Below are 21,943 nucleotides of genomic sequence, written 5' to 3'. Positions count from 1 at the left end.
AATCCACCACATAGCATTGCATCAAGGATTGTGTTCTTAATTTTTGTCTTTTGGAGAGGCATGCAATTTTGGCTACAAGCCTTTTAAAATAAAAATATAAAGAGTGTTAGGAAGATCCATCTTCGGTGTAGCATGAAGTGTCTACCTAAGTATGCTAATCTAGGGTGCAGTACACCTCATCTTCCTAGGCATGGATCATCTTAGACTACTTTAGCAAACATGAATAATAGATAGCATGCTCAAAGTTTTAAACATAGTAAAAGAATTTTTCATTGATAATAAGAATTTAAACAAGCTCCAAAAAAATTAAAAGAGTAAGAACTACAATGCCCTGATACATTACTAGGGCTTCATCCAGCCCTAGACTAGACGTTTAGCCGAGCATGGCTTCCGAATGACCTCCCATCTTCAAATGAAATTGATCAACTCCCATTATTCCCAAAATATCAAAACTATTCTCTTTCCCTCCCCCCTTCTCTCTTTTTTTTTATTTCTTTTCTCTGGTTCGGCTCTCTTCTTCTCTTCACCGAAACAGGGTCTCCCCTGTTTTTCCTCAACCGAGCTCTCTCCCCCCTTCACCGATGGCCACCCTCCTCCTTTTATAGCCGTCCGGCGCACGTGGAGAGAGGAAAGAAGGAATCACGGCGGCTGATTCCGGGGCGTGGTGCCGGGATGCAGATCGCGGGAGAGGAGGAAGAGGGGCCGCGGGATCTGGTCGGTGATGGCGGAGAGGCCGGATCTCCGCTGCTGGGAAGAGTCGACCGCACGGGCACGGTGGGCACGCGGCTGATTGCGGCCGGCTGGAATCACGGAGGACTGGTCGCCGGCGGATTTGGTCGCAGGATCGTCGGGAGGACGCTGCGGACGGTGGGTGGCCGCGGGATCAACGGGGAGACGCCGGGATTTCGACGCGGCTTGATGGCGGAGCTGGATCTCGGCTGCGGGCTGCGTCACAGGCGGAGGATCTGCTCGCGGGATCGACGGGAGGAAGGTGGATGGCCCTGATGCAAGGAGGGAGGAAGAAGATGAACAGTGGGATTAGTTTTGTTATCTTTTTTTTGTAACACTGTTCATATGAACAGTGTTTTCACGGGACACTGTTCATATGAACAGTGAATCATGGATATTCAATTATTATTATTATTATTATTTTTGTTTTAAAATTATAAATTTTATATGAAGGCAGGTAAGGAATTGGTTGGGAATTGGCTTTGGATTTGAGGTGGGTCATGATCGTTGATTTGCTTGAAATTGTTCTCGAGCCCAATGTTATTTAAATTTAATTCTTGCTGAGCTGCTTCAGATCGAACTCGACTAGACAAGACTAAAAACCGGACCGTGACCTAATAAAAAGGGTTAATCAAACCTTTGCCCCATACATAATTAATTATAACTTTCGATCGAATCAGGACCAAAACCCATTTAATTATAACCTTAGCTTGATTACAACTCCATCAGGTTACCAAATCGGGTCAACACAATCTCCTCCTTATATGTTTTCATGAAAGATTATAACCAGGAGAGAGACAAGTTTAGAGTCTGTTTTGAGAAAAGAATTATTTACCTCTTACTATATTTTAAATTCATTTCAATGTTTATTTAATTTTATCGTAAAATATATATTTATCAGTTTAAAAACATTGATAAGTGCTATGGAAAGATAACTAAATTATAGATTATTAAGCACTTATCACACTCCCAAACCTATGTTTTGCTAGTCCTCGAGCAAAATAAAACTAGAAAAGAAGAATTTTAACTCACTTTCACAGGCATCGCGGTTACATTTACCATATGTAACAAGGCTTTAAACCCCTAGGTTACCCTAGTGGACGAGTTGTAGTCTCGTGAGGATTTTCAATGAAGATACCCACAAACTTCTATTTATCATTATTGTTATTATTAATTTAAAAAAAAATCAATTGATCTATGAGGTGAAAATCAAATTCCAAATGCATATTAGCTAAGAATTTCGAAAACTCTCTTCTTCTTCTTCTTCTTCTTCTTTTTTTAATCTAATTTAAGATACATAAATGATAAGAATTTCAAAGCACACATGGTTTTATTTACTAAGTCAGCCCAAATCTTAGGTCAAGATGCAATTCAAGTTGAAGTCATTAAGTTTCCGTTAGGGAGTTGTAAGACTTATTTATACTGGAGTGCTTGGTGAAATCTGGGCCGTACACAAGCTAAGGGTTCGGATCAACAAAATATTGCAAAGACTAGTAGTTTCCAAGGATTGGTCGAAAGGACCTGTTCACTGATTCAAAATCATTTTATCTGTAGGATTTCGAGAGTTGTGGATATTTACTTTAGTACCTCTCGGGCTTTATCTGTAATATTCCAGTTTACTCGAATTTTTACAACGACGGCTTTCACACTATTGTCTTTTTCAAGGTCAATAGAGGGTTTTTTTTTTGTTCCTTTTATATATATATATATATTGTGCACTTTTACTCTTGTGGTGATTTCTCCGTGTAACGAGCAATCAGTCGACAACTCTCACACCAGTTGGCATAAGATGTCGGGCATCAAGACTCCCCTACGGACTTATGCTCAGAGTCCTCATCACAAGCCCATCTGACCTTTGACAATAGGTAGCCCTTTTCGATGTTCCTGACTAAATCCTTTTTTATTGATGATTTTTTTTTTTTTAGATTAGATAAGTATGATTCATCAGGGTCCAAGGTTGCTACTATACTATCAATATAATGTCGAGCCTAGACCTTAGAAGTGTCGGCCAGTGTGTAGTGAAATTCCGAAGTATTAATTAGCTTACAACTCCCTAAGAGAGACTTAATGAAAAGAACTTAAATTTGTATTACTTCCGACTAGTCATTGGGCTTTTTAGATTTTATATTCCTTGTGTGTTTAGCATTCTCGCATTAATGTATAGAAATGGGGTTTTTTTTAAAAAAAAAACAAAAACTTTTTTTTTAAATTTTTTTATTATAATTTTATAAAAAATGAAAATGAACACATTTTTTTTAAAAGATATTTTTATTTTTTTATTTTTTTATTTCTTTTGATAAACCTGACATTATGAAGTGAAAACGAATGCAAGAGATGCAAACAAAACAAAAAATAAAAAAAAATACTTAAAAATACCCCCAAACCTAAACCTAACATTGTCCTCGATGTTAAAGGAATCTAAGAGAATTGGGTTGCCTCCCAACAAGCGCTAAGTTTATTGTCTTCAGCAAGACACAGTGCATCCTTAATTATTTTGATAAACAGGGTTCGTCAAATTAAGGGATTCGATCAATTGCCCATCGGTAATACAGTCCACATAAGGTTTTAACCTTTGACCATTGACTTTTAAAATATGTCCACCATTGAGGTGTTGGATCTTTACTGCACCATAAGGAAAAACCTTTTTCACTATGAATGGTCCATCCCACCTAGAGCGAAGTTTACCCGGGAAGAGTTGCAACTTTGAATTGAACAGCCAAATCTTTTGACCAGGTTCGAAGGACTTACGGTTAATATTTTTATCATGAAAAGCCTTAGTCCTTGCTTTATAAATTTTAGCATTTTCATAAGCCTCATTGCGCAATTCTTCAAGTTCACTTAGTTGGAGTTTTTGGTGAGGACCAGCTGCTGCCATATCTAAGTTAAACTTTTTGATAGCCCAGAAAGCTCTATGTTCAAGTTCTACCGGTAAGTGACAAGCTTTTCCAAAAACTAATCGGTAGGGAGACATGCCAATAGGAGTTTTGTAGGCAGTACGATAGGCCCAGAGTGCATCATTTATCCTTTGAGACCAATCTTTCCTATCGGGACGTACCGTTTTCTCTAAGATGTGTTTTAACTCCCTATTGGACACCTCGACTTGTCCACTCGTTTGGGGATGATATGGGGTAGCAACTTTGTGGGTGATGTTATATTTGCGAGCCAAAGCCTCGAAAGACCGGTTGCAAAAATGAGATCCCCCATCACTAATGATGGCTCGGGGTGTGCCAAAACGACAAAAGATGTTTTCATGTAAAAATTTAATCCCAACCTTGTGGTCATTAGTTTTAGTGGCGACAGCTTCTACCCATTTTGAAACATAATCAACCCCTACAAGAATATATTCGAAACCAAAGGATGGTGGGAAAGAGCCCATAAAGTCAATACCCCAGACATCAAATATTTCTACAATTAAAATAGGATTGAGAGGCATCATATCTCTACGGGAGATGGTACCCATCCGTTGGCACCGTTCACAAGTTTGGCAAAAGTTATGGACATCTTTGAAAAGAGTGGGCCAATAAAATCCACTCTGTAAAACTTTTGCTACAGTTTTTCTACCCCCAAAATGTCCCCCACAAGCTTGTGAATGGCAGAATGAAAGAATACTTTGAAATTCGCATTCGGGGACACATCGACGGATTACTTGATCGGGACAATACTTGAATAGATCGGGATCATCCCAATAATAGAACTTTACTTGTGAAAAGAATCGGTTCTTGTCTTGAGTTGACCAATCATCAGGAATTTGTCCTATGGCAAGGTAATTTACTATGTTTGCAAACCATGGCGTTTTCATTCCTTGTACCCCAAATAATTGTTCATCTGGGAAAGTATCATGTAAGGGTGAGGTATTCTTAGAGGGCTCAAGAAGAATCCTAGATAAGTGGTCTGCTACGACATTTGCAGTTCCTTTCTTGTCACGAATTTCTAGGTCAAATTCTTGTAGTAAAAGAATCCATCGAATCAGACGGGGTTTGGTGTCCTTCTTTGCAAGAAGGTGTCGAAGGGCAGCATGATCAGTGAATACGGTAACCTTGGATCCTATTATAGGTAAGATCGAAACTTGTCTAGCGCGAATACTACAGCTAGCAATTCTTTCTCAGTGGTGGTGTAGTTCAATTGTGCATCTGAGAGTGCTTTACTAGCGTAGTAGATGACATGAGGTACTTTATCTAGCTGTTGCCCTAAAACTGCCCCAATGGCATAGTCGGATGCGTCACACATTAATTCAAATGGAAGGGTCCAATTAGGGGGCCGTATGATAGGTGCGGTGGTCAATTTCGAGCGAAGATTTTCAAATGCCTCCTCGCATGCTTTATCAAAGACAAAGGGAGTGTCCTTGGCCAGAAGATTGCACAAGGGTTTGGAAATCTTACTGAAATCCTGAATGAAGCGACGGTAGAAACCAGCATGGCCAAGGAATGATCGGATTTGTTTCACAGTTTTGGGTGGGGGGAGATTGGAAATAAGATCGACTTTGGCTTTATCTACTTCAATGCCCCTCTTGGACACGACGTGTCCTAAAACTATGCCTTCTTGAACCATGAAATGGCTCTTTTCCCAACTTAATACTAGGTTGGTCTCCTTACATCTTTTCAAAACTAAGGTCAAATTGTTCAGACAATCATCAAAAGATAGGCCAAAAACTGAGAAATCATCAATGAACACTTCTAGAAAGTTTTCCACCATATCTGAAAAAATGGCCGTCATGCATCGTTGAAAGGTTGCGGGTGCATTGCATAGTCCAAAAGGCATCCTCCTATATGCAAATGTCCCAAATGGGCAAGTAAAGGTGGTTTTCTCTTGATCGTCCGGGTAAACAGGTACTTGATTATATCCAGAATAACCATCTAAGAAACAGTAGAAACCTTGACCAGCCAACCGTTCCAAAATTTGATCTATGAAAGGTAGAGGAAAATGGTCCTTCCTAGTCATTGAATTAAGTTTTCTGTAGTCAATGCATACGCGCCAACCCGTGGTTGTGCGTGTTTGTACCAATTCTCCTTCCGTATTTTCAACCACAGTGATACCTGATTTCTTGGGTACCACTTGTGTCGGACTCACCCACTTACTATCAGAAATTGGATAAATGATTCCGGCATCTAATAACTTCACCACTTCTTTCTTGACTACCTCCTTCATATTAGGGTTGAGTCTTCTTTGCATTTCTCGGGTGGGCTTTGCATCATCTTCGAGATGAATTCGATGCATGCAAACAGAGGGGTCAACCCCTTTCAAATCGGCTACAGACCATCCTATGGCATGTTTATTCTCTTCTAGCACCCTTAAAAGTTTACCCTCCTGTTCAGTAGATAAGTTGGCTGCGATGATTACAGGGAGGCTATCTTCTGGTCCTAGAAAGGCATACTTAAGATTTGTCGGAAGTGGCTTCAACTCAAGTTTAGGTGGAGAATCAATGGAAGGACAAAGTGGTGTGCTAGCAATGGGGGGAAGAGGTTCAGGTCGGATCTTCCAAGGAAGGGAACTCATGGAAGATTGATTATCGAGTAAGATGTTAACTTCTTCTACGGCCTTGTCTATATCAAAGTTGTCAATGTCAAAATGGGCCAAACATGCCTCTAAGGGATCATTTGCTAAGATGTAGGGAAGGGCGTTCTCTACAAGATCATCCATTTCGTCAATTAGGCAACACTCGTCTTCCCTTACATGTTGGTCAGCGGCATGAAATACATTCAACTTAATTTTCATGTTCCCAAATAATATATCCATTGCCCCAGTTCTACAGTTAATACAGGCATTGGCTGTAGCTAAAAAGGGACGACCAAGAATCACAGGGATTTGTTTTCTTATGTTGGGCACATGTTCCATATCAAGAACGATAAAATCTACTGAAAAATAGAATTTGTCTACCTTGACAAGAACATCTTCAATCATCCCCCGTGGTATCTTCACAGATCGATCAGCCAATTGTAAGGACACCGAGGTAGGTTTTAATTCACCTAACCCAAATTTTTCATAGACTGAATAGGGTAGAAGATTCACACTTGCCCATAGATCTAAAAGTGCTCGATCAATGGAGTTATCTCCTATGACACAGGAAATAGTGGGAGCGCCAGGATCTTTGAATTTTGGAGGGGTGTTGTGTTGGAGAATCGAACTTACCTGTTCAGTAAGTAGGACCTTTTTAGGCACATGTGTCCTAGATTTCCGCTTTTGGGTGCAAAGGTCTTTGAAAAATTTGGCATAGGAGGGAACTTGTTTGATGGCATCAAGGAGTGGGAGGTTGATTTTAACTTGTTTGAAGACCTCCATCATCTCTTCTAGTGAAGTTCCCTTTTTGCCAAATGGAGAGGGTGCATTAAGTGCTTCAGGGAATGGAGCCTTTGGAATGTGGGATGTGGCAGATGGTGGACTAGCTGAAGAAGATTTTGGGTTTTCATGCGATACATTCTTCTCTTCTTCTTCTCCTTCCTTATTGTTACCCTCCCCAACTTTATTATCTATTATACGTCCACTCCTTAGGGTAGTCAAAGCATTGGCTTGCTCATGATTTAGTCGAGTTTCTTGAGCTACATATTGTCTCCTAGGATTACTCATTGGTTGACTTGGAAGCTTACCTTCCTCTCGCTTGTTTAATGCATTAGCTAGTTGACCCATTTGGGATTCTAGCTTAGCAATTGATTGCGTGTGAGAGTGCAATAGTTGTGTGTTTGCCTCCAAACCTTGAAGGGCAGTCAACACCTTCTCCTCAAAGGCTGTATTTCTTTGGGTTGGAGGAGGAGGATGCTGAAATTGAGTTGAGGGACGGTAGGGATGAAAATTCTGAGGGTTTTGAAAATTTTGGGAGAAGGGTTGGGAGGTATTAGAAGCTTGCTGCCTCCAAGAAAAATTTGGATGATTCCGCCATCCCGGATTATATGTATTGGAAAATGGATCATTACCCGGTCTGGGCTGTGTTTGGGCAACATTGATGTGTTCTTGCACGAGTTCGGGATATTGGGGTGCTGAGGGGCACTCATGAATAGGATGCGATGGGCTAGAACAGATAGCACACACTTGTGCTTGGGAAGAGCTAACGACATGTCCTCCTATCATTAGTTGGTCAATCTTATGGGATAATGCATCTACCTTGCTAGACAGGTCCATAGAATGACTTATTTCACAAATGGCCCCTTTTCTTTGAAAATTCGGGGATGCTTGACGAGAACATGAAGCATGGTGGAGGGAGTTTTCATTAAGATTTTCAAATAGTTGCCATGCTTCATGCTCATTTCGAAGCATGAAAGTCCCCCCGCATGCAGCATCGATCATCTGACGGTTTCGTTCCGTCAAACCGTCATAGAAACATTGCACTAGCTGCCACTTAGGTATTTGATGATGAGGGCATTTATGGATTAGGTCCCGAAATCTCTCCCAAGTTTCATGAAATTCTTCTCCCTCGGTTTGAGAGAAGCTTGTAATGGCACGTCTAAACTGGTTCGTTCTTCCTATAGGAAAGTATTTTTTAAGAAATTCTTGTTGCATTTGATCCCAAGAACGAATTGAGTTAGCTTCTAAAGAATTCAACCATTGTTTGGCTCTATCTTTAAGGGAGAAGGGGAATAACCTAAGTTTCAGGGCATCATCAGTGAAGTTCTGAATCTTGACAGTGGTGCAAATCTCAAGAAATTCATCTAAATGTTTATATGGGTCTTCATTTGTGAGCCCATAAAAAGATGGGAGCATTTAGATCACACTAGATTTTATTTCATATTGTACAGCTGCTACCTCAGGTAATCGAATGCAAGATGGGGAAGTGTAAATAGTGGGAGTAAAGTACTCCCTCAGGAGTTTGGGTTGTTCTTCAGCCATCCTAAGAGGTGGGGATGATTCTAATGTTCTGATCTTAGCTCGAATGTTCCTAAGGGTTCGTTCTATTTCAGGGTCAAAAGGTAATAGGTTTCGTACTCTAGAACGACTACCGTGCATACACTAGTACTCGATCAATCAAGCATGCAATAAAAGAGAAAAGCATATCAATCCTAGTCTTTGTCCTAAAATCACTAGACAGCTCCTAACTGGTTTGAAGAGGGCACCTAAGCCTCCAATCCGATCTAATGAACCGAGTTGACTAGGTAAGCTCCCAGGTAAGTGGAGGGGTCACGATGCGTTCGCAAAGGTCCCACTTAAAACCCACTTGCCTCGAACAGATGAACTGTCTCCCTTATAGGGACAAAGCTTGCCTAGACATCAACTAAGCCACAGAGCGAAATTGGTGCAACTTTCGGTGATCTTCGTCCTATTGAGCTCGAATGTCCCTAGGGCCAATGTCTAATTGATTTTAATTAAAGTGACACTATGTGAGATTGAGTTCACCTAAGTTGGGCAAGAGTCCGGTGATGAAATCCGGCTCTTATCTTGTTGGGGTGATTGCCCTTACTAAGTGCAAATGAATTGGTGTATGTGTATCATGCATGCATTCACACTTTTGCTGAAATTAAAATCAAACAATCACCACAAAATTTCAAGCTAATACTTAATTTAAATAAGAAAGGTTTAGAGGTTACCAAAGGAAATTTCCCCAGCAATTTATTTTTTTTTTTTGGCAAACCTCTACAGCATTTCTTTTCCAGCAGTTCTCTTTTTTATCATCCCAGATTTTTCCTTCGATTCCTGATCAAATAAGATCAAAAGAAAATTTTTAAAAAAAAATTAGTAGAAGAGAGCAAAAAAAGAAAAGTAACAATAATAGAAAATAATTTTTTTATTTATATATTTTTTTTTGAAAGTTTTTTTTAATTAATTAATTTTTTTTAATGATAGGAAAAATAACTATGCTAGCAATCCCCGGCAACGGCGCCAAAAATTGATCGGTTCTTTTCAATTTCAAAAATAAACCACGCAATAGCACGTATCCTGTAGGATAGTGATTACGGGTGTCGGTCCACAGGGATTGAAGAATAAGTTATTTTTCTTTTAAAAATAAATCAAGAAGAAGGATGTGCTAACTTGATTTAACTAAATTAATCTATGAGTACGAATTGAAATTTATCAAAGTAAATAGATCTAGGGTTTGGAATCCACCACATAGCATTGCATCAAGGATTGTGTTCTTAATTTTTGTCTTTTGGAGAGGCATGCAATTTTGGCTACAAGCCTTTTAAAATAAAAATATAAAGAGTGTTAGGAAGATCCATCTTCGGTGTAGCATGAAGTGTCTACCTAAGTATGCTAATCTAGGGTGCAGTACACCTCATCTTCCTAGGCATGGATCATCTTAGACTACTTTAGGAAACATGAATAATAGATTGCATGCTCAAAGTTTAAACATAGTAAAAGGATTTTTCATTGATAATAAGAATTTAAACAAGCTCCAAAAAAATTAAAAGAGTAAGAACTACAATGCCCTGATACATTGCTAGGGCTTCATCCAGCCCTAGACTAGACGTTTAGCCGAGCATGGCTTCCGGATGACCTCCCATCTTCAAATGAAATTGATCAACTCCCATTATTCCCAAAATATCAAAACTATTCTCTTTCCCTCCCCCCTTCTCTCTTTTTTTTTATTTCTTTTCTCTGGTTCAGCTCTCTTCTTCTCTTCACCGAAACAGGGTCTCCCCTGTTTTTCCTCAACCGAGCTCTCTCCCCCCTTCACCGATGGCCACCCTCCTCCTTTTATAGCCGTCCAGCGCACGCGGAGAGAGGAAAGAAGGAATCACGGCGGCTGATTCCGGGGCGTGGTGCCGGGATGCAGATCGCGGGAGAGGAGGAAGAGGGGCCGCGGGATCTGGTCGGTGATGGCGGAGAGGCCGGATCTCCGCTGCTGGGAAGAGTCGACCGCACGGGCAAGGTGGGCACGCGGCTGCTTGCGGCCGGCTGGAATCACGGAGGACTGGTCGCCGGCGGATTTGGTCGCGGGATCGTCGGGAGGACGCTGCGGACGGTGGGTGGCCGCGGGATCAACGGGGAGACGCCGGGATTTCGACGTGGCTTGATGGCGGAGCTGGATCTCGGCTGCGGGCTGCGTCACAGGCGGAGGATCTGCTCGCGGGATCGACGGGAGGAAGGTGGATGGCCCTGATGCAAGGAGGGAGGAAGAAGATGAACAGTGGGATTAGTTTTGTTATCTTTTTTTTGTAACACTGTTCATATGAACAGTGTTTTCATGGGACACTGTTCATATGAACAGTGAATCATGGATATTCAATTATTATTATTATTATTATTTTTATTTTAAAATTATAAATTTTATATGAAGGCAGGTAAGGAATTGGTTGGGAATTGGCTGTGGATTTGAGGTGGGTCATGATCGTTGATTTGCTTGAAATTGTTCTCGAGCCCAATATTATTTAAATTTAATTCTTGCTGAGCTGCTTCAGATCGAACTCGACCAGACAAGACTAAAAACCGGACCGTGACCTAATAAAAATGGTTAATCAAACCTTTGCCCCATACATAATTAATTATAACTTTCGATCGAATCAGGACCAAGACCCATTTAATTATAACCTTAGCTTGATTACAACTCCATCAGGTTACCAAATCGGGTCAACACAATCTCCTCCTTATATGTTTTCATGAAAGATTATAACCAGGAGAGAGACAAGTTTAGAGTCTGTTTTGAGAAAAGAATTATTTACCTCTTACCATATTTTAAATTCATTTCAATGTTTATTTAATTTTATCGTAAAATATATATTTATCAGTTTAAAAATATTGATAAGTGCTATGGAAAGATAACTAAATTATAGATTATTAAGCACTTATCAAGAGGGCAGCACAAGAAAGTTGAAAGAGAACTAACATGGAGAGTCCCTGGAAATGCAATATATATAGGCAAGGGTCAGAACCCGTCGCCAAATAGTTTGAGGCAAATATGCTGGTTGATAAGGCAACAAGTTGGTCTTGCCCGTAAATCTCTACCACATTTCTTGGTAGCAGGATTTGCTTGGATACTGTGTTTGTTAGAGAAAAGCAAGCGATATAGCTGAGTTGTTTCCATCTATGGAGAGAGCAACACCCTTTAGGTAGGCCACATGGCAAGCTTTGAATGGTCAGCGCACGGCGAGATGGCGAGCTTTTATTGGTCGGTTCGCATTGTTAGCATAGGTCAGTTCTAAAGTGAATCACTTGCCCCCTACTTCTAAGGCTGAGGTAACTTGTTCGGCTATTAGGAAGGAAGTAGCTTTTCTTGGGCAAAATCAACCAACCAAGCTGAGTTGCAAAGTCGATCAGTTGGGGCTATCTTGTCAATTACAAAAGCCTTTAGGAGACTGCATTTATGAAGGCATGGTGGCATCTTCCTTTCTTAAAGTAGCATCATGAGTGGCAGGATTTCTAGAGCGATGGTTGGATACTTCACCAATAGTGATCCTAGAGATGATTTGGAATCGAACACCAAGTTGACACATGGCAAAGATCAGAATGATGGCTTGAATGATCACATCGATCTGAGCCACCCAATGCTCTATATGATGTCTGTGGTTTGTTTTTTTTCTTCACTTCGAAGCTTTTGCAACTAGTCATCTGAGAGTGGCTGAGGGTGAACAAGCATTGTGCCCCCAACATCTGCTTTTGCTTCGTCTTCAACTAGGGTTTTCTTCATCACCACTGTCAACTCCCATTCCATTGCTTTTCCACCGAAGCTTAAAGTTTCGGTAGGGCTTTTTGAATTTTGTTCTTGTCCTCTCCTAGTTCTACCCCTTTTTCTTTCTTCCTCTTTTCTTTTTATTCGAGTAAAGTAACAAGGCTGGTGGCGAAAAGGTCATCGGACAATGAGCCTATGGCTTAACACTCATTTGATTGAGCTTTCGAGGGCTTAGAGGGGGCATCTTCGATGGCCAATTTTCCCACATTTGCTAAAAAGAGTATATTGGGGCATGCCAACCTGGAGAGGATTCGCTCCAACTCAGGATTTTGTCCTGGAGTTGCCTCGCCCTTCTAATCAGGTGACGTCGCTAGGGAAGAATCAGCTCATCTTTTACAAGAAAACTCTAAAGGTGGGTCCGAGACTCCCTATCTCAACCTTTTTGCTGAGCTTTCATATAGATTTCAACTTGTCCCAACCCAACTTGTTCCCAATGCTTGGAGAGTGATTTTTGGGTTCATTTTCTTTGTCATTCTTCAAGGTTTCCTTCCTTCTTTGGGGTCTTTCTGAGCTTTCTTTCATTTGAAGAAGCATCCCCAAAATAAAGGATGGTGGTACCTTTCCAGCAAAAAGGGTTGCCACCTTCTTCCACTTGGCCCTTTCTCCATTTGTGGTTAGAAGAATCAATTCTTTTTTATTTCCTCAAGAGGGGTTGGGCCTTTCCGTTGCAATCGTCCACATAGAGGAAGAAGGCGACGAATGTGTTCCAATCCTATTCGACAAGGAGAAGGCGACAATCGATACCCTCTATGGTATGAAGGTGCCATTGCTGACCGAACTGCTTTCCAAGGCCACCTTGGCGAATGCAAGCCTTAATATAGCCTCTAGTGAGGGTAACTTCTTAGTCTAGTTGAATTTAACTCCCAAGTATTAGTTCTTGGTTTTTTTGGACTCACTGCTTATTTCATAAGGATAAAGTTTGATCTCAAGTTGAATTGATGTCCAATGCTGCCAAGGGCACTCCTCGCAAGAGGAAGCTTGGCAAAAGTGAGGTCGGTCCCTTGAGGAAGAAGAAGACAAAGGTAGTTGCTTCTTCCCTTGCCGAGCATCCAGCAGCTTTAAGTTCGGCTAGTGCTGCTCGGGTCGAGGGTGTATCTGCGAGGAGGGGTCACTCAAGGTGGAGGTGATCACCTCTATTCCTACTCGTCCATCTATTCTGAGGCTTCTTGGGAGGCAGCTCCTAAGAGGGCCCTCAAGGAGATTCCAGTCATTGTTCCTCAAGTTGTTGTTCCCAAAGTTCCTCTAGATTTCGACCTTGGATTTCACAGTTACCGTTGAGATCACTTGGACACTGGTGGCTATTGATGAGGTTGCTTGTATTCTTGAGCTAGTTCCTGCACTGGCACAGACTCCAACTCATGTTCCCAAGTTATAAGACTATCAACTTCCCAACCACTTCCGCCTTCATCTCGGGGGGCCGAACTAGAGATTTACCAACATGCATGGTCATTCAAGATCACCAATCCGATCCTTGAGTCCCCTAAGCCCTCCGGCGAGTTGGTTAGAGGAATGATGCTCCCTAGAGATGAGAAGTATCTTCGAGCAATGATGATAGAAGAGCTCATCAATTCTACCTACATCGGGACAATCGAGGTAAGCATCGAGGGTCCAAAGTTGTCTTTAATGCATGGTTCTCTCTGCTGATTTTGCTTTTTTGCTCGCAGACCTCCTATGCTATCCCCACCTTGGGAGCTATTCTGTCGGCCTACCAACAAAGGGTTGCAACGGCCAAGCACGAACTCTACAAGCCCAAACGGGGAAGCGCCCTAGCTGAATCAGAGCTAGCAATAGCTCAGGACGCTAGGGAGAATATTGAGGAGCAAGCCCGCGTCACCCAAGAGAATAAGCACGGCTTCAAGACAACTCTCACCGAGGCACAAAGGAGACTCATGGCAGCAAAGCTAGAGATAGAGAGAATGGCAGTTTGGCTTAAGGAGGAGGTCCTAGGGGGTTGCTCAAGTGGTGAAGGATAGGGCTTGTTGTTGAGGAGAAATTAACCAAGCAGAGAGGCGAGCAGTCCGAGCCACGAATAGGTCACTAGGGCTAAGGACAAGGCTGCTCAAGCCAAGAAGCAAGCTACTAAGGTTGAGGTGAAAGCTCTGCAAGTAGTCAAAGACTTCAAGGGATGGGAGGATTTCTGCAGCAAAATGCTAAAGGTGGCCACAGACTCCTTCAAGAAGGGGTTTGAGGCATGTCTAGCAATGGTCAACAGGAGACAGTAGCTTTGTGTCACAATTTTGGAAAAGCCTTCATAAGACATTGGATACTAGATTGAATTTCAATATAGCTTTTCTTTTGCAAACTGATGGACAATTGGGGCGGACCATTCAGATCTTAGAAGATATGCTGAGGGTTTGTGTCATAGATTTAGGTGGTGCATGGGATAATCACTTTATTGCTGGTTGAGTTTGCCTACAACAATAGTTATCGAGCCTGTATTCGGATGGATCCTTTTGAGGCTTTGTATGGCAGGAAGTGCCAATCTCCGATTTGTTGGGATGATGTGGGAGAGGAGAAATTATTAGGTCTAGAGATAGTACATCAAACTTTGGATAAGATTTCAGTAATTAGAGAACGACTTCACACAACTCAAAGTAGACAAAAGAATTATGCTGTAATAGAAGCAGAGAGCTAGAATTTTAGGTTGGTGATCGCGTTTTCTTGAAAGTATCTCCCACTAAAGATGTGATGAGGTTTCAGAGTTCGCAGTAAATTGATCCCTAGGTATGTTTGATTGAGATCTTGGATAGGGTTGGAGAGGTAGCATATTGATTTACATTACTACAGAATTTGTCGGCTGTGCATAATGTTTTTCATGTTTAGATGCTGAGGAAGTATGTTTTAGACCCGAATCATATGGTGGAGTATGAGCCGTTGTGTCTTCATGAGAACCTGACCTACGAAGAGTACCCAATTTGGATTGTAGATAGAAATGATCAGATATTGCGGAATCAAACTATTCCATATGTGAAAGTGCAATAGAGTAATCATTCGAAAAGAATGCTACTTGAGAGCTCGAGGAAAAGATGAACCAAGCATCCTCAATTTTTTGAAATCTCAGGTATATTAATTTCGAGGTTGAAATTATTTTAAGAGGGGGAGAATATAAAGGCCTAACTTTTACATGGGCTATTGGGCGACCTAAAGAGGCCGTGCCCATTAATCAACAATTAGGGTCGATCGATCATGGTCGACTGAACATGGGAGAGGTGGAGAAGAAGACTCCAACCTGCCATGATCGCATTAGAACCCTAGTGTTTTAGGATGATCCAAAGACCTCAAGAGATAAGTTTTCATCTATTTAAGGCTTCCCCTCCTTGTCCTCTATTAAACTGATCAAAAACCCCAAGAATCGTCCTTAGACCGTCTCGCCGGACCAAGGTGAGAGTTCTATGCCTTCTCTTTCTTTTCCAATCTTTTAGTTGTTGTTCATAGTCTTTTGGGCTAGCAAATCGCCAGAAATTCGATTGAAATAGGGGTGCCATATTTTGGTCTCCTTCTCCGTGATTGCGCCGCCACTGGCCACTGGATAGGCCAGGCTTCGACTCGGGTGGGTCACCTATGTTCGTGTAGGTGCTGGCCAAGATGATCCAAGGCGATCTTGGCCGTGATCCCTATTTTGCTCTCCTTCTCTGTGATTGTGCTGCTATCGGTCGGATAGGTTGGGCTTCGACTTGGGTGGGTCGCCCGTTGTTGCCCAGATAGACAACCCAAGAGGGGGGGGGGGGTGAATTGGGTTTTAAAATAATTTAGATAATTAAAACGATGTGGTTGATTAATTAAAAACTATTGCAAGTTATTTAATTAATGCTAAGTGCTGTGAGTGATGTGAGGGAAAGACGAAGAGAGACAATCCAATGCAAACACAGAGTTTTATAGTGGTTCGGAGCTACCCCTTGCTCCTACGTCCACTCCCCAAGTCTCTCTTGGGAATTCACTATAACCCCCTTGGATTACAGCCGGTTGTTTTGCAAGCTCACAACCAAACTTGTTGTTTTACGAGCTTACAACGAACTCGGTCGGTTTTTCCAGGCTCACCGACTAGAACCAACCCCGATTGTTTTTCCGGGCTCACAATCAAACCCTTACACGCGTTGGTTTTTAACTTGGCTCACCAACCAACCTTAGTCCCCTTGATTCAATCCCCCGATTGAACCAAGTAAATACAAGTTATAGAAAGAAAGGAAAATAAGCTTCTCAAAAGCAGATGTAAAACAATATAATCAAAAGAGGAGTTTAGAAGCCCTCAAACGCATTTAAGCTGAAGTAGAGGAATGGCTTCTTGAACTCCGGTCTCCTCTCGAATGTGTAGTCGACTTGAATGCTGGAGGAGAAGGCTTTAATTCCTGGGAAGATGTAGGTGGAGCTGTAAATGCAGATCTTCCCTTTTTCGTTGAAGAGCACGTTGCAGAGCTTGAATCCTTGATTAGTTGGAGTGGAATAACTGTTCTCTGCCTTGCTACAGTCTTCTGTGGCTTTTTAAGCCAATCCCCACGGAAACTAGCCGTTACACTGCTTTTTCTGCCCGTTCTACACACTCTGCGCAGCCTGACAATATGACCGTTGGTGGGTTGGAGTCGACTCGCGCGATCAGGAGTCGACTCGGCTGTAGCGGGAGTCGACTCAAGCTTTTCCGGAGTCGACTCGGCAACTGTTCCAAATTTGAATTAAAGTTGCCGTCACGACTGGGAGTCGACTCGTCTTGACCCGGAGTCGACTCGCCAACTTCTGGAGCTGACCTGGCAATTTTGGAGTCGGCTCATCCACTGAAGTCCGTGGATCCAATTTTGAATTTTGTCCACTCGAGTCGACTCGACTGTCCTTGAAGTCGACTCGAATCTCAGAGCCCGAACTCCCGATTCTCTGTCTTTTGGCTCATCCAGTCTTGGAGTCGACTCGAACTTCCTTGGAGTCGACTCGGCTCTCAGTTTCCGAAAGTTGGTCTTCTGCCTTTTGACGTGAAGCTTGTCTTGGAGTCGACTCGAGCTGTCTGGGAGTCGACTCGAATCTCAGACTCGAAAACTGCTCTCTGACTTTTCTTTGTGTACCTCTTGGAGTCGACTCTTACTACCCTGGAGTCGACTCGTTGAACATTGGAGTCGACTCGCGCACTTCAGGAGTCGACTCGTTGACAGGTTCTGAGATGAGGCTTTCTGTTCTTCTTTCTGTTCTCAGTCGGAGTCGACTCGTACTAGTCTGGAGTCGACTCGAGCTCGTGCCAGTGAACTTGATACGCTTGGAGTCGACTCGTGATACTCGAGAGTCGACTCGAATCTCAGACTTTGGTTCAGCAGATTTCTTAACTTATCCAAAATACTATGAACCAAATCTAGAGACACTTGGACAGGATTTTTACTGAAACACTCAATTGAATTCATTAGTAATCACAAGATATACTCAAATGCTTTGAGCTCATCAAAATCAAATGGGGTTTTAATCAATCACTCCACAATCTCCCCCTTTTTGATGATGACAAAACTTTGAGTATATGTAAAATGACTTGCTCAATAAATAATGAAATAAAATCCATAAATGAATTCAAATGTCTGATAATTTAATTTATCCAAGTTTGAAAGGAGTGAAACAGCAAATTTCGGAGTTAAAGCTCCCCCTTTCATTTGGAATTATATAAGCCTTCATATTATGCAATCAATTGTTTGGCTTATATGTCATTAATGATTTAGCTTGATTAAAATTCAGATTCTCCCCCTCAACATATGCATTCAACTATGTTTTGATTCTCTGAATTTCCTTTTAATGCTTTGAAGTTTTTGAACTGAATTTTTTGTTTTTAGAGGGAAAATCTGTCAATTTGTTCTTGAGTAGGATTCAGCTAATCTCCGAATATCCCTTGAATAGATTCTGGAGATTACTCCATTAGGAGCCCCAAAAGAGAGATAATGAGCCTCGAGGTACCGAATCCACTTAGAACAAATTTGTGTGTCTTTTTATTGATTTCCATTGATTTCTTTTACATATTTCATCCATATTTCTCCCCTTTTACATATTGTATACATATTTCTCCCCCTTTTTGTCATCATACCAAAAAGGAGGTAATCACACACAATCAATGGCACAACCAATCATCAAATGGCACAGAAATGAAGATAAGATGTCTACTCATTGTATTGATATGAATGTGAATACATTTGAGCATACAATACATAAAGCAAAGCAATACAAAACAAAGCAAAAAGGACATCTATGGTCTCCTCGAGGATGAAGATCCCCCCCTCGAGGATGTATCTCCCCCTCTCGATGATGCATCTCCTCCTCTGGAGGATGTGGCTCCTCCTCTCGAGGATGGTGCTCCTCCTCTCAATCGGCTCTGCTCCATGAGGAGGGTGACTGCATCTGTGACATGGCCAAGCTGTGTGATGATAGACGTGGTGGCTCTGCTATGTGTAGTGGAGAGCTCTGTCACCGACGCCTGAAGCCCAGTCACCGATGTCTGAAGTGCGTCCAGCTTGTCGATGAGTACATTCGCCAAGCGCTCGGCCCCCTCGGTGGTGGTGTGCATGTCACGACCTATCTCCTCTCGCATCTGTCGAGTGGAGCTCGTGACCTCACTCATGCTGTGGAACTGGGCCTGGACCAAACTCCGGACATTGTAGATCTCTTCCCGTACATGAGCCGTCATGTCAGTCACGGCTGTCAAGGAAGGGACCAACTGAGAAGATACGGGTGCAGGAGTGGGAGCAGGCACCGCACCTCGGAGCTCCCGAAGCAGCTCATCCCTCACCTCTCTGACTATCTCCTGTCGCAGCTCCCGGAGCTGCTCAGGATCAATCCGGACTGCCATAGAGGGTGGTGCCGAGGAGGAAGGTCCGGCGGAGGTGGTATGAGCAGGAGGAGTGGATGGAAGGTCTGGATGGTCTGGATGGTCTGGAAGGTCTGGGTAGTCTGAATCGGGCTCAGGACTGGGTGAAGGTCTGGTGGTCTGAGCGGTGAGGGTAGACTTCCTAACCCATACCCCCTCTCTCTTCCGAAACCCCATCCTGTGCATGGTCCCCGTACACAAGCGATCTGTCCATCGCAATGCACGAGAGGGTTCCCTCTCAGGAATGGGAATCTCGTACTCCCTAAAGAGAAGAGTAAAAATCATGCCGTATGGGAGGGTGAGCCTAGGTCTATCTAGGGGCTCACACATATACCTATATATGAGTTTGGGAAAGTTGACCGGGGTGTCCTGAAGAATGTAAGACATAATAGCTAGGTCCCTCTCATTTACAAAATCAAATCTTCCTGTCTTCGGGAAGACAGACCTGGACAGAATACTCAAAAGGATTCTCACTTCAACAGGAAGTGAGCTAGCAGATACCTCGTCTAGGGGGGACTGAGGTGGATGCCCTAAGACGACCGTAAGGGCCTCAACTCTATCCTCAGGGTGTGCGGGAGCCACCCCTACTAGTGGAAGGTGGAGGATGTGGCCAATAAGATCCTCCGTGACAAACACAGGGACACCGGCTACTGTGCCCTCGATACCCCCATCTCCCCGATGGACGGTACCGTAAAACTCTCTAACGAGCCCTGTATATGTGGGGAGGTCCAATGTAAGGAAGAACTCTAAGCCCTGGGCTCTAAGCCTATCACCTATGGTGAACCCTTCCCGGGAGAGGAAGTCGAAATCGACATACCTCCCGGTGGAGACGACCTTCCCGGCCAATGGCCTCGCGGGAACCGCCCTAGGCGGGGAACGAGCCGGAGGTGGTTGCCTCGCGGGATCGTGCCGCGCCTTGGAGCGCCGCTCGGGACCGGCCTCGGGATGGGACCTCTTCCTAACCACGGTCTTACGAGGCATCTTGACCTAAACGGGAAGAAACACCTAAAGGACGGAGAAAGGTCGACGGAGGAAACTCGGGACGGACCGGAGACGACCTAGGAACGGACGAAAACCCTAAGAACCGGTGAAAAATCGACCGAACAGAGGTTGGAGACGATCGGGGAAGACCTAGGAGTCGGCTCTAGGGCTTTTTGAACAGTGGCGGCTTGAAAGAAAAGTGTTTGCGAAACGACAAACCTAGGGTTAAAAAGTCGCATCCCGACTGCGAGTCGACTCCCCTGAGTCGCGAGTCGACTCGACCTCGAGTCGACTCCAGAATATGCGCGAGTCGACTCTCCTTATGCGCCTGTAGACTTCGAGTCGACTCCCGACAATGTGCGAGTCGACTCCCCCTCAGTTGCCATCTTTGCGAGTCGACTCCCGCAAATGCGCGAGTCGACTCCCCCTTAGGAGCCGGCTCTGAAACTTACTCGAGTCGTCTCTAACCTTGGCACGCACCTAAAAGTCATGCTATAACCGTGCCAAATGAGGGAAAATCACCTAATTATGATCTGATTTGATGATCATTGAAAAGAAACTCTATTTTAACCACATTGTAATCATCAAAATCAATTATTCTAGTGAAAACCACCACTAGGATGGATCAATCACTCCTAATCCCCTCCTAAGCACACTAAACCTCTCTTCACTTAGGGGTTTTGTAAAAATATCTGCTAATTGATTATCAGTACAAACAAATTGGAGTGTCACATCACCATTCAATACATGATCTCTTATGAAGTGATGTCTTATCTCAATGTGTTTAGTTCTTGAATGTTGAATTGGATTTTTAGTTAGATTTATGGCACTTGTATTATCACAATTAATGGAAATTTTATCTTGTTTAATGCCATAATCTTCTAATTGTTGTTTAATCCACAAGATTTGAGCATAACAACTCCCGGCTGCCACATATTCAGCTTCAGCAGTGGATAATGCAACCGAGTTTTGTTTCTTGCTAAACCATGAGATAAGGTTTTCTCCTAGAAATTGACAAGACCCGCTGGTACTTTTTCTATCAAGCTTACATCCAGCGAAGTCTGAATCTGTGTATCCTATTAAGTTTAGGCTAGATTCTTTAGAGTACCATAGCCCTATGTTCTTAGTTCCTATTAAGTATTTAAAAATTCTCTTAACTGCAGCTAGGTGTGATTCTTTAGGATTAGCCTGATATCTAGCACACATGCAAACACTAAACATAATATCAGGTCTACTTGCAGTAAGATATAGTAAAGATCCTATCATACCTCTATAAAGTTTTTGATCTACAGATTTACCTGATTCATCTTGATCTAATTTGCATGATGAGCTCATGGGGGTGCTGATTGATTTGTTTCCTTCCATATCAAACTTCTTGAGCATCTCCTTGACATATTTTGCTTGATTGATGAAGATGCCTCCTTCAGATTGTTTGATTTGAAGCCCGAGGAAGTAGTTCAGCTCTCCCATCATGCTCATCTCAAACTCACTCTGCATCAAATCAGCAAACTCTTCGCAGAGGCGATTGTTAGTAGCACCGAAAATGATATCATCAACATAAATCTGTACTAATAGCATCTCCTTATTTTGCTTTTTCAGAAATAATGTTGTGTCTACATTTCCCCTAGAGAATTCATGTTCTAATAGGAATTTACTAAGTCTCTCATACCATGCTCTAGGTGCTTGTTTTAATCCATAAAGTGCTTTGTTCAGTTTATACACATGATTAGGGTATTGATGATTTTCAAAACCAGGAGGTTGTTCTACATACATTTCCTCATTAATATACCCATTTAAAAATGCACTTTTTACATCCATTTGAA

The 21,943-nt window shown here is 42.6% G+C and overlaps 1 non-coding gene across 1 annotated transcript; it reads left to right on the top strand.

The window, feature by feature from the left end:
• Positions 1-8,062: 8,062 nt before the first annotated feature.
• On the top strand, positions 8,063-8,168 carry LOC120104733 (small nucleolar RNA R71). The gene has a single exon (XR_005507092.2). It is a non-coding gene; the product is annotated as a small nucleolar RNA R71 (small nucleolar RNA).
• The last annotated feature ends 13,775 nt before the right edge of the window (positions 8,169-21,943 follow it).

This window comes from Phoenix dactylifera, chromosome 9 (assembly GCF_051530095.1).
Source record: "Phoenix dactylifera cultivar Ajwa chromosome 9, Ajwa_hap1_PhDact_Kaust_v1.1, whole genome shotgun sequence".
NCBI lineage: Eukaryota > Viridiplantae > Streptophyta > Magnoliopsida > Arecales > Arecaceae > Phoenix > Phoenix dactylifera.
The sequence above is the reverse complement of the archived record's forward strand: the minus strand, read 5'-3'. Positions and strand labels throughout refer to the sequence as shown.